Source organism: Talpa occidentalis, unplaced genomic scaffold, assembly GCF_014898055.3.
Source record: "Talpa occidentalis isolate TD23 unplaced genomic scaffold, MPIMG_talOcc4v2.1 talOcc4.9, whole genome shotgun sequence".
Taxonomy (NCBI): domain Eukaryota; kingdom Metazoa; phylum Chordata; class Mammalia; order Eulipotyphla; family Talpidae; genus Talpa; species Talpa occidentalis.
In genome coordinates this window covers 105,165,108-105,180,210 of record NW_023605305.1, presented here as the reverse complement: position 1 = coordinate 105,180,210, position 15,103 = coordinate 105,165,108, and the positions used below count along the sequence as shown (strand labels likewise).

General features: G+C 35.5%; 1 protein-coding gene across 2 annotated transcripts in view; it reads left to right on the top strand.

The window, feature by feature from the left end:
• Nucleotides 1–15,103, top strand: part of VAV3 (vav guanine nucleotide exchange factor 3) — a 297,763-nt gene that overhangs the window by 244,160 nt on the left and 38,500 nt on the right. The window lies entirely within an intron of this gene.

Below are 15,103 nucleotides of genomic sequence, written 5' to 3'. Positions count from 1 at the left end.
TTTTTAGATATAATAGATGATTTATTACCACTTAAAGGAAAAAGCTCTTGTCTCTAGGAACTGATTATATGCTTTCAGCTTCAGAAATTTTACATGATCTGAAGAAAATATTTTTATTCACCTTCCCCATATTTTCCAATGCCAAAACATTGCATTTCCAATGCCAATGAGCACTAGAATACTAAAGAAAAGTGACATTTGTACTTAAAGTTTTAATTACCACTTTTATTAAAAATTAATCCATTGTCACCACATTTTTTCAAAACTAGGACTAGTCCCATACCTATGGACACTATCTAATTTGCGTGGCTTTATATGACCAATTCTCTACAGGGGGGCTGCTAATGAGCTTGACAGCTGCCATTTCTGGACATATTTGATTTGTGTTTATAATACTATCTGCTATACTCAGAGATGCTCTGGGTACTATTTATAAAATATATGAAGTGTGCAAAGTAAATGTGCATGTTGATGTCTGCTGGTGATGAAATCTCCTCTTGACCAGTAAACCTATACTTGGTTGGTTCAAGATTGTATTAACTGGGGCCTTCCTCATGGCACGAGTTAAGACACAACCTGTGAAGCTGTCCACAGCCTCTGCAGCATGAGTTTGATCCTCTAGACGGCCAGGGAGCAACCCACATGGCGCAGCAGACCTCTCCTAACTCGCCTGCTGTTCCCCTCAGCAGTGTACTTCAGTCAATCTGCCTGTTCTGTTCCCCACTCTGTCTCTGGTGAATCCTCTCATCCCCCACACCTCTGGCCTGTACCCCAGTTCTTATACACATAAATAAATAAATCTGAAAAAAATGTATTAACTGAGGTAAACATAAGGTATAGTGTTGAGGTTTTGATAAAGTTGGATGGTAGAACTTTGCTATTCATTAAATGATTCTCTATTTTCATGTGTATGTTAGGAATATTTCCCAATAAAGTAGAAGGGCTTGTTAAAAGTCTGTAATATATTGAAGGAAAAGGGGGCGGGATCAACAGAAAGACTACCACGTGAGTAAAATTTGCTTTGGGTTACAGAGCTAGCAGAGGAGTATTGGATTATGTTCCATTGTGCGCTTGTATAAATAATGACTATCTTAAAAATATTTTATTGTCTTCCATATTGTTACAGAATAATGCCTAGATCAAATGTCTCTTCTTACCACATTTTAATTGCTATAGTTAGAGACTCTTTCAAAGATCCACCATTCTTCCAAGTAACCTACTCTCTTTCACACATCATCCTTCCTCAAAAGTGAAAAGAAACAATAACAGACCTAAATTTTAGGTCTAAATATGTGTCTTTATAATTGAAGAGGGTTTCCTGCAGACAACATATAGTTGGGTCACTTTTTTTGCTCTCATAATCTTTGTATTTTAATTGGTGTATTTAGACCACTGACATTCAAAGAGATTATCTAAATAGTTGGATTAACATGTACCATAATTATAGCTGATGTTTTCTTTTGCTGCTCTTATTCTTTGTTCCTATTTTCATCTTCTCTCTGCCTTTTGTGATTTTAATTGACCCTTTATATTTTATCCCCTCTCCTTTTTTTTAGCATATCAGTTATACTTGAATTTTAATTATTTTTTAATCATTACCCTAGAATGGTATACAATTACAACTAAGCAAAGTCCAGTTTCAAATAACACTATAGCACTTCATGGGTAATGTATATACCCAATATTAACAAAATAATCCAGATTCCTCCCTGTCCCTTATATTATTGCTGTCATTCATTTTGCTAACTTATAAACATACATGCATACACATATAAACATATTAAATATATATGCATACACACATGCACATATACTTACACAATTGAACACATTGTTGCTATTAATTTGAGCAAACTGTCACGATTTTAGAATGTGAAAAAGAAAAGTTTTTTATTATACCTTCACTTCCTTTTTTCCAATGTTATTCCATTTTTTATGTAGGTTGACGTTCCTGACCAATATCATTTTCCTTTTCTATAAGGAATTTCTTTTAATATTTCTTGCAAGACAGAGTTACCAACAAACTCCCTGAATTTTTATTTGTTTGAGACAGTATTTATTTATCCTTCACTTTTGAAGGATAAGTTCACAGGACACAGAATTCTAGTTTGGTGGTATTTTTTTTCTCTCAAAACTTTCAATATTTTACTCCATTTTTTTCATGCTTTCATGTTTTCTCAGAATTAACATGTAACTTTTGTCTTTGTTTCTCTGTAGGTAAGGTACCTTTTTTCCCCTCTGACTTTTTGACTTTTTTTTTTAGGACTTTTCCTTTGTGTTTGGTTTTCTGTAGTTTGAAAATGATATGCCTAGGTTTAGCAGGTTTTTATGTCGTGTTTTGTTGTTGGTGTTTTTCTTTTGCATTTATCCTGTTTAGTGTTTTCTGAGCCTTCTGGATCTTGGGTTTGGTATCTGATATTATTTTGAGGGAAATTCTCAGTCCTTACTGTTTCAGATGTTTCTTTTGTTCCAAACTCTTTTTCTTCTTTTGATATTCCCACTATATGCATGTTGCACCTTCTGTAGTTGTCCTACTGTTCTTGAATATTCTGTTTTTTTTTTCAGTCTTTTCTATCTTTAGTTTTCAGTTTGATAGTTACTACTGTCCACAAATTCAGCTATGTCCGGTGCACTAATAAGTCTGTCAGAGGCACACTTCATTTCTGTTACAATATATACCTTTTTATCTATAGCATTTCTTTTTTATTCAGTCTTGGGATTTCCATCTTTCTGCTTACATTTCCCATCTCTTCTTGCATGGCATACATTTTATCCATTTGCGGTCTTTGCATTTTAATCATAGTGATGTTGAATTACCAGTCTCTGTAACAACATTCCCACTGCATCTGGTTCTAATGCTTTCTCTGTCTTTTCAAATTGTGGTTTTTATGTTTGTTTGTTTTGCATTTTGGTATGGTTTGTAGTTTTTTTCTTGATAGCCAGACATGATGTATGTGGGGAAAAGAGCTGTTGTAAATAGACCTTTGGTAATGTGGTGGTGAGATGTAGTGGAAAGGAAACATTCTATATTCCTACCTTTGGGTCTTCAGGTTTTCATTTCTTCAAAGAAGTAACCATGCTGGAAAGAATAGAGTACTTTTTTCCCCTCCTGCCTTCCGTTCCTTTTCTTCCTGCAGAAAGTTAAAGGAGACTTTTCTCACATATGTACTGTAGGAATCTGTTTGAGCTGCTAATGGTAAATCTCACAATATTACTGGGTCCCAGCAATTTTTAACTCTGAGTCATCAGCACTGAGCCTTCAGCAATTAGTCAAATATAACTCAGCTTCTCCTACCCCAGCAGTGCCACAGATTCCAGAGCAGTTTCTGCCGGTGAGTCTCTGCTCTGGTAAGCTGTGATTCCTTGTATTTACCTATCTAGCTTTCAATCTTGGGGGCCAAGATTAGTCTTACATTTTCCCATCTCTTATGGATGCAAGAAAAGTTGTCACTTTTTCAGTCTGTTCAGCTTTTTGCTTATTAGGACAGAGTGACAAATTCTATTCACCTTACCTGGGAAGGTAAAAACCCTGGTATTCTTTTTACTAAATTTTATTGCCTTCTATTATTTTTAGACAATAAGATGGCATTATTATTTGTCATTTCTCCTCAGAAGCCTGGAAATGAAGGTTTTCTGCTACCATGGTATAAGAGCTTTGGAAGCTCTCAGGAGAATTGTAAGAGTAATGAGAGCTGCTGGATGATAAAATGTATCTGTATGTCTGTTGAGGGAGGCTATATGATAGGAACAAGTAGGCTAATGTCTAGAACAGAGAAAAACAATTAGCACTTTTCCCACAGATCAGCAAGTGCATATTGAGTGTCAACTCTGTATTCACTTCTCAAATACTGCTCACTCTTCAATTAGCAAGTACAGTGGTTGGTTTCATATTAGATCTTCTGTCTCTAGAAGAAAGGTTCATGCTGGCTGGCAGCTAGTGCTGTGTTTGAATTTTCAGAGGTATGTTCAAAGTACATCTAGTATTTCCAAAAAGAACATAACATGAGTCAGAATTGTGTTTGGGGTACCTGTAAGCTAGTCAAAGGATTTTTAGCCAACAGGTACTAACCTCGTTGAAAGAAGCAGTGCTGGAGTGAGAAACCTGGATTCAAGTCATGCATCTGTAACCAAGTAACAGCATAGCCTGGGTCAAGTTACTTAATCACTGGTGGCTTAGTTTCTTGAACCAGAGCAATGCTCATGGCTCAGACTGAGTCATCTATGGGGCTTTGAAATAATGACACACACACAACCCTACTTCCAGTGATTGGGATACACTGGTTTGGGTTGAGCCCAGGTTCAAGTAGCTTATATTGAACCCTAGAAAATTTAATGAAAGTCATTGACTACATGATCCAATTGGTAAGACTCCATGGCAGTTATGGCATTATTTATATTTCACTCATTAGCCTTGTCGTACTGTCATTAATGACAAAACATAAGCATAGCTCAAAATATAGTATTATAATGAACTCTGTACTTGAGTTCCTACAGCTACAAAATAAAGGACACATTTTCAAAGAATTAGTATAAAATTTAAATATACTTGCCACGGAGGTCATACTAAACTTAATAAAATTATTTTCTCTGATTGACTCAAAAGGTACTTCCAAACTTGCAATGCTCCAAGGCTATCAGGATAAAAACCAGTTTTTGTTTTGCAGACTGTCTGTATGGAAAGTAACAGGTGTGAAACTGGTCTGAATGTGTGATCAGACCAATGGCATGATCTTGAATTATATGTTTTAGAACATTAGAACATTGTTAGGTCTAAGTGAGTCAAGAATGTTGTTGACTTGGTACTTTGAAGTGTGTCTGTAGGTATGTGTGCAGTGGCTCCATGTACATTAATTTTCCCATTTTTGTGTTTAAAAAAGTAAGTCAAGGGCTTTATGGTTTGCATTCTAAAAGATACAACTCCTGCGCTGAGAAGATAGCTTTTAAGTGCCTCCTTTGGTCCTTCCCCAATTGGTTTGGTCTCATTTGAGATTGCACATAATTAGCACCAGAGAAGCAAGTTAAGTGTTTTTCTTTCCTGTGCTAGAATTTAGGAAATTATAGCTCATTTTGCTGAGTATTACTTACTGACTCTGCCATCTACCAGCAGCATGACTTTAAACTGATTACTTATTCTGCGGGCTTCAGTTTTATCTGTGAAATGCATGTGGAATAAAAACACTATGATAATCACTGCATACAAAATAAAATAAATAATTTATGAAAGACTTGTGCTCATTAAGTACTAGTTCCTTTTTATTCATTTGTGCATCTGTTTATCCAAATACTAATAAACTCCCTACTATGTGTCTGACTGTTTCATATTGGAAGGATCACAAACAAGGCAAATGGGTCTCATCTCATGGTCTTAATGATGTAAAGAATGATCAAAGTTCAGGATAGGTGAAGCAGCTGGTTTCCATTCTGAGTTTTATATTAAGAGTTTTTATAAATCATACTGCTACAAATATACCTGAGATAATCCTGTGGATAAAAATCTAAAATAGTTATTAGGATGTTATGGGGGGCTTGCATTTGAATTTCAAACCTTTTTTGGTACTACTTAGGTGCTTTGGCTTATTTAGAAATTTTCAAGAAATTATGCTTTCCAAACTAAACTGTTTTATTCAAGGGAGTCACTTCAATCATTAGTGTAGAAAGTCTGATTTTATTGTAGACTGTCATGTTTTCTACATAATCTATGTCCAGAGAATACAAATTATCCTCCACTATCTATCAGGAACTTTCTTGAATAGCTATTAGTCTAGTCTGTATTATTATTATAACAACAGTAATTTCTAATGCTATTGAAGTGAGTGGGCTATCTGCATTTTTATTATAACTTCTTTCAAACAATGAGTTGCCAATTGAGCTGTAAAAATGTTCTCTGTTCAATCTTTGCATTGAAGGGATTCATTTTGGCAGCTTTTCTTTTCTTCTTTGTTTTCTTTCTCTTTCCTTGAAAGTTCTATAAAATTGTCTTCAAGTGAAATGAATATAAAATAGGAAATTGGCCATTTAGGGTACATTCCTTAGTGCAGGTGTAAGGCATAGTTTTTACTGAGTGTAATGACACACAGAACAGTTCCAATCATGTCATTGGATTGATGATATACCTGTTGCTTTTAAGTCATTGTTACAATATGTGCTAGTAAGGACTTAGTAACAAAGGACAACCAGCTTTCATTCTGAAAGAGATTATTCCTATTGGAGATATTCTTTTCCCAGAAAATATATATATTATACTTATCAGAGAGGGAGAGAAGACTCCAGAGAAACAGACAGATGTATAACTATGCCATGCCATCTATGGTTTCTATTACAACAGAGAGTTTACATGTTTTTTTCTTAGAATAATGCTTGTGAAAAAATGAGAATCCTGTGTCTTATATCATGGGATTTTATTTGCTCCATTGTCATTTATGAATACCCAAATGTTCCACAGGGAGACTTTTGTAAGCTAATTGGAACCAAAAGGCAATTATAAGCAGTAGAACTATAATCAGTGTGCCAAAAATATATATTTTTATCCACAATGAAAGTTAAATAACCTAGAAAATAGTTGTGATACTTCACACTTACAAATCATGCATCTACATGATCTTTATTCTAAGGAGTGAAAATGTTTTTACACATACTCCGATTAATTTGCAGAAATCTCCATAAAGAGGGTAAATTAGAATGGTGTTTTTAAAGGACCATCAGGAGGATGGCACTTGCACAATGGAAATTAGATTCTTCTTTGAGACTTCTGGTCTCCCATTTCAGTTCTCTGGTTTAGATCACTCTTCCTTTGTTGTAGGGGAGTCATTTACAATGTTTAACATCTTAAAGAAAAGCACATTTTTTTTTAAAGATTTATTTATTTATACAAGAACCGGGGTACAGGCCAGATGCGTGGGAGGGTGAGAGGATTCATCACAGACAGAGTGGGGAACAGAACAGGCAGACTGGTGAAATACACTGCTGAGGGGAGCAGCGGGCACGACAGGAGAGGTCTGCCGTGCCATGTGGGACCTTAGGTGGCCGGGCCAGGATGGAACCGGCACTGCAGAGGCTGCCACAGCTTCACAGCATGGTGCTCAACTGCCTTTGCCACCAGGGGAGGCCTGAAGAAAAACATTTCTAAAGGCAATTTAATTTTGGGGGGAAGAACAATCAAGAAACAAACTGTGCTTTGTATAGATGTTTTTGTATTACAAAAACTTTGTAATTCTTGTAATTCTTGGCCTCAAAGAAAGAATAAAAATTCATTATAAAAAGAAAGAATAAAAAGTCAGAAAATCAGTTGAGGGAAGCATTTCTACTCACACTGAGTTCAGAGGCAAGGAAGTTGGGGGACTTGGTGATGAGCAACAGGTTGTTAATTTCCCTTTTACCACCATTTCAATTCTCAAGACATTCGTCTTGGGTACTGCAAGTTGATCCTTGTCTCAGTTTACTTTGTCAAGAAATTTTACTTTCACGTGACTGCTATACTTAATATTCAAACAAACAAATGGCAATGCTGGTGATTTTTTGTAAATGGATGTGTTTTCTTCTTTTTTAACCTGGAAAAAATGCAAAGTTCAGTTGAGGGTATCATTTTCATTGGAGACATATTTTCTCAAGCTTTTCAGTCTTTGATAAATAGTTTACTTTCTCTTCTGATACATTCTTTTAGCTATTCTTTCTTTGCTGTCAAGTTTCAATTCTGGTCTTACCTGCTCTAACCAAGAAGCCTATCAAAGCACTTATCATACTGTGTCCTAATAGTCTACCACCTCTTTTCCCTGCCTTTTTATCTGTAATATCTAAAATAAACAGACATTCAGTTTAGGAGTGAAGAATGAGTAAATCAGTTCAGAGCCCCTATTTCCATAATATATTATTTACAAGTTTGAAATGTATTGTTCATTAACCTAAATCATGCTTTATAATGTTATTTGAAAGACTGTTAACATATTCATTATCTTGTCAGTTTTAAATTTATTTTTGTTTTCTCAGAATAGTCTTAAAGCGATTTAACCATGTGTCCTCAAATTCCTCATCTATAAAATGGGGGTTTCAACATTTGAATGACTCACAGGGTATTGTAAGAATCACAGGAAATAAACCTGAAAGAAATTTGAAAAGGGGAAAGAAAAGTATATTCCTGTATAATGACTAATGATTTTGAAAGATACGCTTCAATTTCCAGAAGTAGAAAAATGATTTTCATTCTATTTTTTTAAATTATTTCATCTTCCCCTATTTAATGTGAAGAGTCCCACTGAAATCCGTGGGCTGATAGAAGGCCATTCTGCTCTCCCAATTCCTATACTCACTTCTTGAAGTTTCTTTAATCAGATATTAAGCTTTTCACTTCATAGTTAGACACAAAGGCCCCCAATCATTACTTTTCAAGGGAACCATTGATATAAATAGGGTAAGATCATGGGCCCTTTCCTCAGAGCAGATTTAGATGAGAAAGGCCTAAGATATCTTAAGGAGAAAAGATGATGGGAAGGAAACACAAAGACAACAGGCCTTTACGGAAAAGAGACTTTGACCTGGGAATGGTTGCTTACTTGAGACATCAGGTGGAGGAATTATTGACCTTTTGTGTGAGAGCCTTAAGCAATCTGTCCTTTAGCACAGGCCTGATCCAGAAACCTGAAGATGCTTAGAAAGAGTGGGCAGCACATGGGATGAGTTAATAGGTCTCCTCTCCCTGCAGCTTGATTACTAAGATCACTTCAGAGGATTCTTTTCCTTTGCCCTATATAAAAAGGTAATTTCTAATTCCTTCTAGACCACAAAAGAATATTAGCTATAAGAGAATTTTCTAAGACCATGTATTTTTTTCTCCTGCTCCAAAATTTAAGTGTCAGACTACATCATAGTCAGAGGTAAATAGGAACACTAAAGACCTGTATAAAATGAACAACGATGTAAAATATATATAAATAAAAAAAAAAGAAGAAAACACCTTTGTTAAGAAAACTGATTCATGACACCTAAAGTCGCTTTCCTTTGGCATTGTAAACCAGAGTAGTCCCTGGGAACTGGTGAGTGTTTTTCCCTAGTCTTACCCTTGGGCATTTCTTTGTGAAATCCCAAACTTTTTTTTTTTTTTTTTCTGGCAGTGATACCTTTTGAGGCAATGCTGGAGTCTCCCTTGAGGGTTTTCCTCAGTTCACCTTGTCTTTGCTTCTAAACTGCCTCTTACCACTTGCCCTTCCCTTACATAAAATCAGTAGAGACCAAGGCAGAGTTGCAACTGTGGATGTGGGGATGAAAAGTTATGTGCAAAGGGTAGAGGCTTGTTTGCTATTATTTCATCCTATAATCATGAGACCTTTATTTTGACAGATGTTTAGCTCAAAATATTGAGTTAAATCAGGGTCCCTAATTACAGGACAGGAGAAAAAGGAAGAGTGTGACTATAATAGAACAAGGGCGACTCAGGAAAGGTGATTATAGGAGATAGACATTAGTAAAGGCCTGCAAGAAACATTTTCCCTGGGTGATCGCCAACTGGCATTGATTGAATAGATCATAAATTGAATTTGCAGGAATGTTTCCAAGTGTACACACTGTTATGGGAACTGGCAAACCTCCTAACAAAGTAGGTGAGGTCCCATTTGTTAACTGTTGAGATTGGCATTTTTGGTGAACAGTTCTTGTATTTTTCCTATGTTGGGTACAGGGCAACATGTAGATCATGGTGGACTTTGAAGAGGGTACTGTGATCTAAGTACAAGCACAGACAGAGAAGTATTGCCTCTTCTCCCATAGAGTAACATGATGTCTGAGAAAGTCTGTTGTGCACCTTTTTCTTCCATTATTGTCTTACCATAGAAGCTATGTTTTTCCAAAATTATGGCATATTTGTGTCAATCGCAGAACGCCTTCAGTGGACCGAGAGTCTGCAGCCAGATCTAGTGAGAGTATTGATTTGATACCACAGGTGGTTTCTGCAGAGGACGTAGAGCCCTTCCTTACAGCCCTTCCTTACAATGACTTAAAATGTTCAGTGATTTTTAATTATTCATGGTATTCAAATTCCTAAGGAATGAATGAATATTATTCCTGAGAAGACAATCCTGTGTACCTTGGAAAACAGAGTACTTCACACTGAGTTTAAATGAAAGTTATTAAGAGCCCAAAGTGCTCTCAAGAAATAAGTGCAACCAGATTAAATTATTGACACAAAATATCCCTAATTAAGAATATGTGGATCAGCTGTTTCTTGGCCAACAGTAACTAACTGGAGAAGTATAATGACTTGGGAAACGTGTTCATATAAGCAAACACTTTCGTGGTGAAAGAAACTTAAAAAATCCTTGGATCAAACCCTACTTTTTCTCAGATGAGAATATTGAAATGAAGAAAGTTTAAAGACCTATGATCAGGGGGCCAAATACTCTCTCTCCATATAAAATTATTATCTTAAGGGATTTGTTTCTCATCCACAATTCTATAAAAATCTGTGAAAGTAACCAAAGTTAAGCTAATTAAGAAAATGACATCACCTGAGTGAGATCCTTGAGGATAGTAGTCATAATTATTCATTTTTAATTTCCTAGGCCCTAGCGTAGTGTCATGCTAATATTAGGAAGTCAATAATTTTTTCATTAAATCACTAATTCTGTATTAGTAGAAAAGTAGTATTCTTTAGAAACACCTAATACTGTCTGGATCATTTAATATGTACAATGCTGTTACTCAGAATATTTCCTTTGTTATGAAGATTAATATCACCAAGGATAAGAACACATTCCTTAGTTGTTTGCCAGTAAAAGGAAAACAAATTTGTGTATTTTGGACCTTTGTTGAGCCTGGTTTATTTTTCAGGTGGGTAGAGGGTATGTGGCCTCTCCCCAACAAGGACTTTTTCTAATATGTTGTTGTATGGTAGACCCTTTCTCTTTCTAGATTTTGTATTGTGTAACCATCTGGGATTTGGCTTACTTACATTCAGGTTGGTTTTTACTTTTGGATTTTTTTTCTTTGATTAAAGATATTCCCTTCTGTACTCAAAAAACATAGTCATTAGCTTCTAACTCAGGATTACATCATGTATAATATCTTACCCAGAGTGTCTTTGGAGAAAAATCTTCAAAATACCCATATGGAGAGATGCCCTTCCTTGAGAAAGAAATCTAGGAACCTCACAGAATCCTTTTTTCCATATCAAGAAAAATATTCTGTAACATCTCATTCTGCTGTTATATTCATCGCACATCTAATAAGTGTAGAAATACAGCTTATGGCTTTTTAGTGGGTTTTTTTCTTAGAGTACATTTCACAATTTTTAATTTTTTTTTGGTTTTTGACACTTCTGTCTGCCAAAATTTCAAAGATGTAGTAAACACAAACAATTTTGTGTACATTGGAAGAACCACCAAAAATAATCAAGGTCTTTGTCATGTATTTTGATGACTTGACGCAATTATAAGCCCATAAAAATTGAAGATAAATTTAATTTCAAAGATCCTGGGCCAAAATGTAAGCTTTTCTTTTTTTTTTTTTAATTATTCAGAATTCTAAGCCTATAACAGTCACTTAACTACAGTGAACTATACCAGGGATATGAACTTCATAGTCTTTTGAAAGCCCTTATGAATGTTTTCTATTTACACAGTGTACAAAAATGAAAGATCCCATTTTTTAAAAAAGAAATGACAAAAACACATGGCTTATAGTATTCTTTTGCATGTGTGCATGAATATTTCGGAATTCATTGTAATCAGCATTTAGCATAACCATATGCATTATGTTTGGCAAGTTTTCAAGGTGTCCACTGGTGGAAAATACATATGTTACTGATTACTTAAGAGGCATTTAATGTTGAAAAACTGCATATACCTGCAAGAAGGCATTGAGAAATTTAAGATAAAGAAATGGACTATCTGGAATGCAGTATTTCCTTTTCAGATGAATGTTATCTGAGAGTCTCAGGTACTTGTGACTCAGCAAACTTGCCTGAGTACAAGAAGGATGGTCAGGATTTTACACAGGACTAAGCATGTCCTAATAACACATGAATAGGCCAACAAAAATGAAAAGTTAGAAGTGAAAATTGAGAATAAACAAAAGGCAATGGACAATGTAGAAAATGCTATTTTTAGCATATATGGATTTTTTTTTTTTGAGGGACCCTCACTGGTGGCGTGGGAACAAACTGGTGCTGCAGAGGCTATGGGCAGCCTCGCAGCCCAGCGCTCAACCACTGCGCCACCAGGGGAGGCCCTGTATGGAGTGCTTTTACACATGTTCTTTGTGTGACCCTCACTCACCCTGGTTCAGGCATGTGTGACAGGTCTCATCATTATCCTTCTTTTACCATTGAAACTTGTCTACATTTACAGTTTTTTTTTTTTTTTTTTAGTAGCAGAACTGAGAATAGAATAAGATTATCTGAAGCCATAGCCCTACTATATGATATTGCCTTTATATGTTTTCTAAGAACAGCACCACCGTATCTACCTACAGACAGTGGTTAGGACATGGCTATAGCTGTGATCACAGATTGCTTCTTACTAAGGTCAATTTCAGACTGAGTGTTTGCCCTCTTTTTCTTGTCCTTTGGTTCCATTGTTTGTCTTACAAAACCTGTCAGAATAAAACAAAAAGTGTGCTTGCTACAGGCACTATTCTTTCTGTCCACCCATCATCCATCCATCCAATCACTAAACTAATTTATATATTAGCCTGTGTTCTCAAAATTTGCGGTCATACTGTATGTCTCCTTCCCTCATGCACTCAGACTATGTATTTCTGACAGTGGAAGTGTGACTAAGCAGGGTGACAGTCACCCTAGCCATTACCCATGTGTGATAAATTGCTTAGTAATCTCCACAGCACCATCCTGCATACGTTGAAAGTGTTTAGGGCATTGTAACTTGGGAGAATTTCCAATCTTTCATAAATAACCATTAATCTGTCCCTTTTACATTCAGCTTACCACATCTGTTTCAAATTGTTCAGTGCTATTCCAGGAGTGCATTAAAGCTCCAATCCAGGTGGTATTAAGGGGATAAATGAGCCACAGGGAAAAGACACTGTATTTTTCTTAAAGCAATTCTTTCTTCTTTTTCACAAAGTTGGGAGCCAAGTAATTTATGATTAAGATTTTTGGAGGACATCCTCTGTCATTTTAAGCCATTCTTGTTTATGGGTTTAAAAATGCTATTTTAGCTCTGCCATTCAGCATACATTAATGTTTTTTTTCATATAGGAAGATTGTATATATCATTTCTACCAGCAAATTTAAAGTCATTTCAATTCATTATAATTCATGGTGGATTCTTATAGAAGAAAAATGAAAAATAGTTAAAATGTAAGGTCACGTAGAAATAAATAAGTGCCCAACTATACCTTTATGTTTTTGATGTTCAAGAATTTCAGAGAAAGTTATCAATAAATTTAATTTGATACATTTTTCTACAGGAAACAATTTGCTTTACAGGAAAAAGGCATTATTTTATAAATGATAATTTAATATTATTTTGCTTTGTGTCTATTCTAATTTATTTAATGAAAATTATAAAGATGCATCTTTTCTTACCATATGCAACCCATAACCTGTTTACTCAGGTAATTTCCAAAGAAAGCATTTTCATAAGAATGACCCAGGATGTACAGTTATATTTACCAAAGACCCATCACATAATATAGAGCATGTCCTGCAGAATAAATGCATATAAAGATAACACCGTATGATATATCAGATGACATATAACTATAAAATAATGTATTCAAGTTAACCTTGAAGATGTTAAAGGACTCACAAGAACAAATATCAGACAGGAGGATAACTTAAAAAAAGATTGCCTATCTCTGGCATTGGTAATATGAGTTAAAAAAAAAAAGACAATTTGATTATTGGACCCAGAATAAAATGCCTACACAGGAATATAAAGAAGGAAATTCAGCTAGATGTCTCTCATCAAGGTTACTAAAAGCATCGCGTAGATCATCAGGTAAATTAATGGCATTAAATCATTGGCTTTGAAAGTGGTTTATTTCATAGCAGTATGTAGGGGATTGACAGCTGCTCCACCCATTAGATTAATGAATTATCAATGTACAACCCACACACATCCACTGGGGAACCCAGACACCCTCCTACACACTCCTTTGTTTTGAATCTTCCAAATATTGTAGCATGGCTCTTCCCCTTACTAAGTAGAAATCATTGAACAAATTTGGAAGCAAACACTGACATCGCATCAGAATCAGTGAGGAAATGTAACTTCAGCCATCTTTTAAAACAATTCTTCTTCTTCTCTTTTGAGCCTCTACCAGTCTGTAACTGCAATCCACATACCCTTGTATTTTGTTCTCAGATAGCATTGAAGTGCTTTTATATATAAAGGATGGTTAGTTGAACAGTTCCCAAATATCATACTTACTTGCTTCTCAATACCATGCTTAACATACAGCAACTTAAAGATCTTACCTAATACAGATAATTAGAGAAGCATTTCCTCTGACCTTGGTTAGGCACTGCCATCATTCTCTGTGATGATTCTTGTCCCTCTTGGTGTTTCCTTCCTTCCTTCTAGTTACTCTAATCTTTGTAAGTTCTGCCTTCCATCATCTCCCTGTATTTCCTTTCATGACAGTTTTGCTCTTGTGATTAAGTTTTCCCTCTAGATGATTGCCATCTAAAGCTGTATCATCTGTTTAGATGGATTATATAATCATCTCCATCCCTGACTTCCACCCCAGTCTTTTATTTCCAGTCCCCCAACCCTATCCAGTCCCTCTATCCTTGCAGTGGTATAGCTTGTCTCGTGATATCCTCATCTACAAAATCATGCCCAGCAGTAAGCCAGCTTCCGCACTGATGTCAGTTTAATTCTTCTAAAAAAAAAAAAGGCACATTTACTAAAACCCCATTGCCAGGGAGAAATTCAGCTATCATAGTCAGACTGGTTCCTTGCTTCCTGTAAGCTTTATTTCCCAAGTCCTTATTTTATGAACTTTTTGTTTATATAGAGAGACAGTGAAAAACTCATAGAGCCTAAGAATTTGAACTCTGGTTTTGTCACTTTCTAGCGCTGTGATCATGGGAAAATCGTTTAACTTCTTTGTGTCCAATTTCCTCACCGCTAAAACAGAGATAGTAATTCAA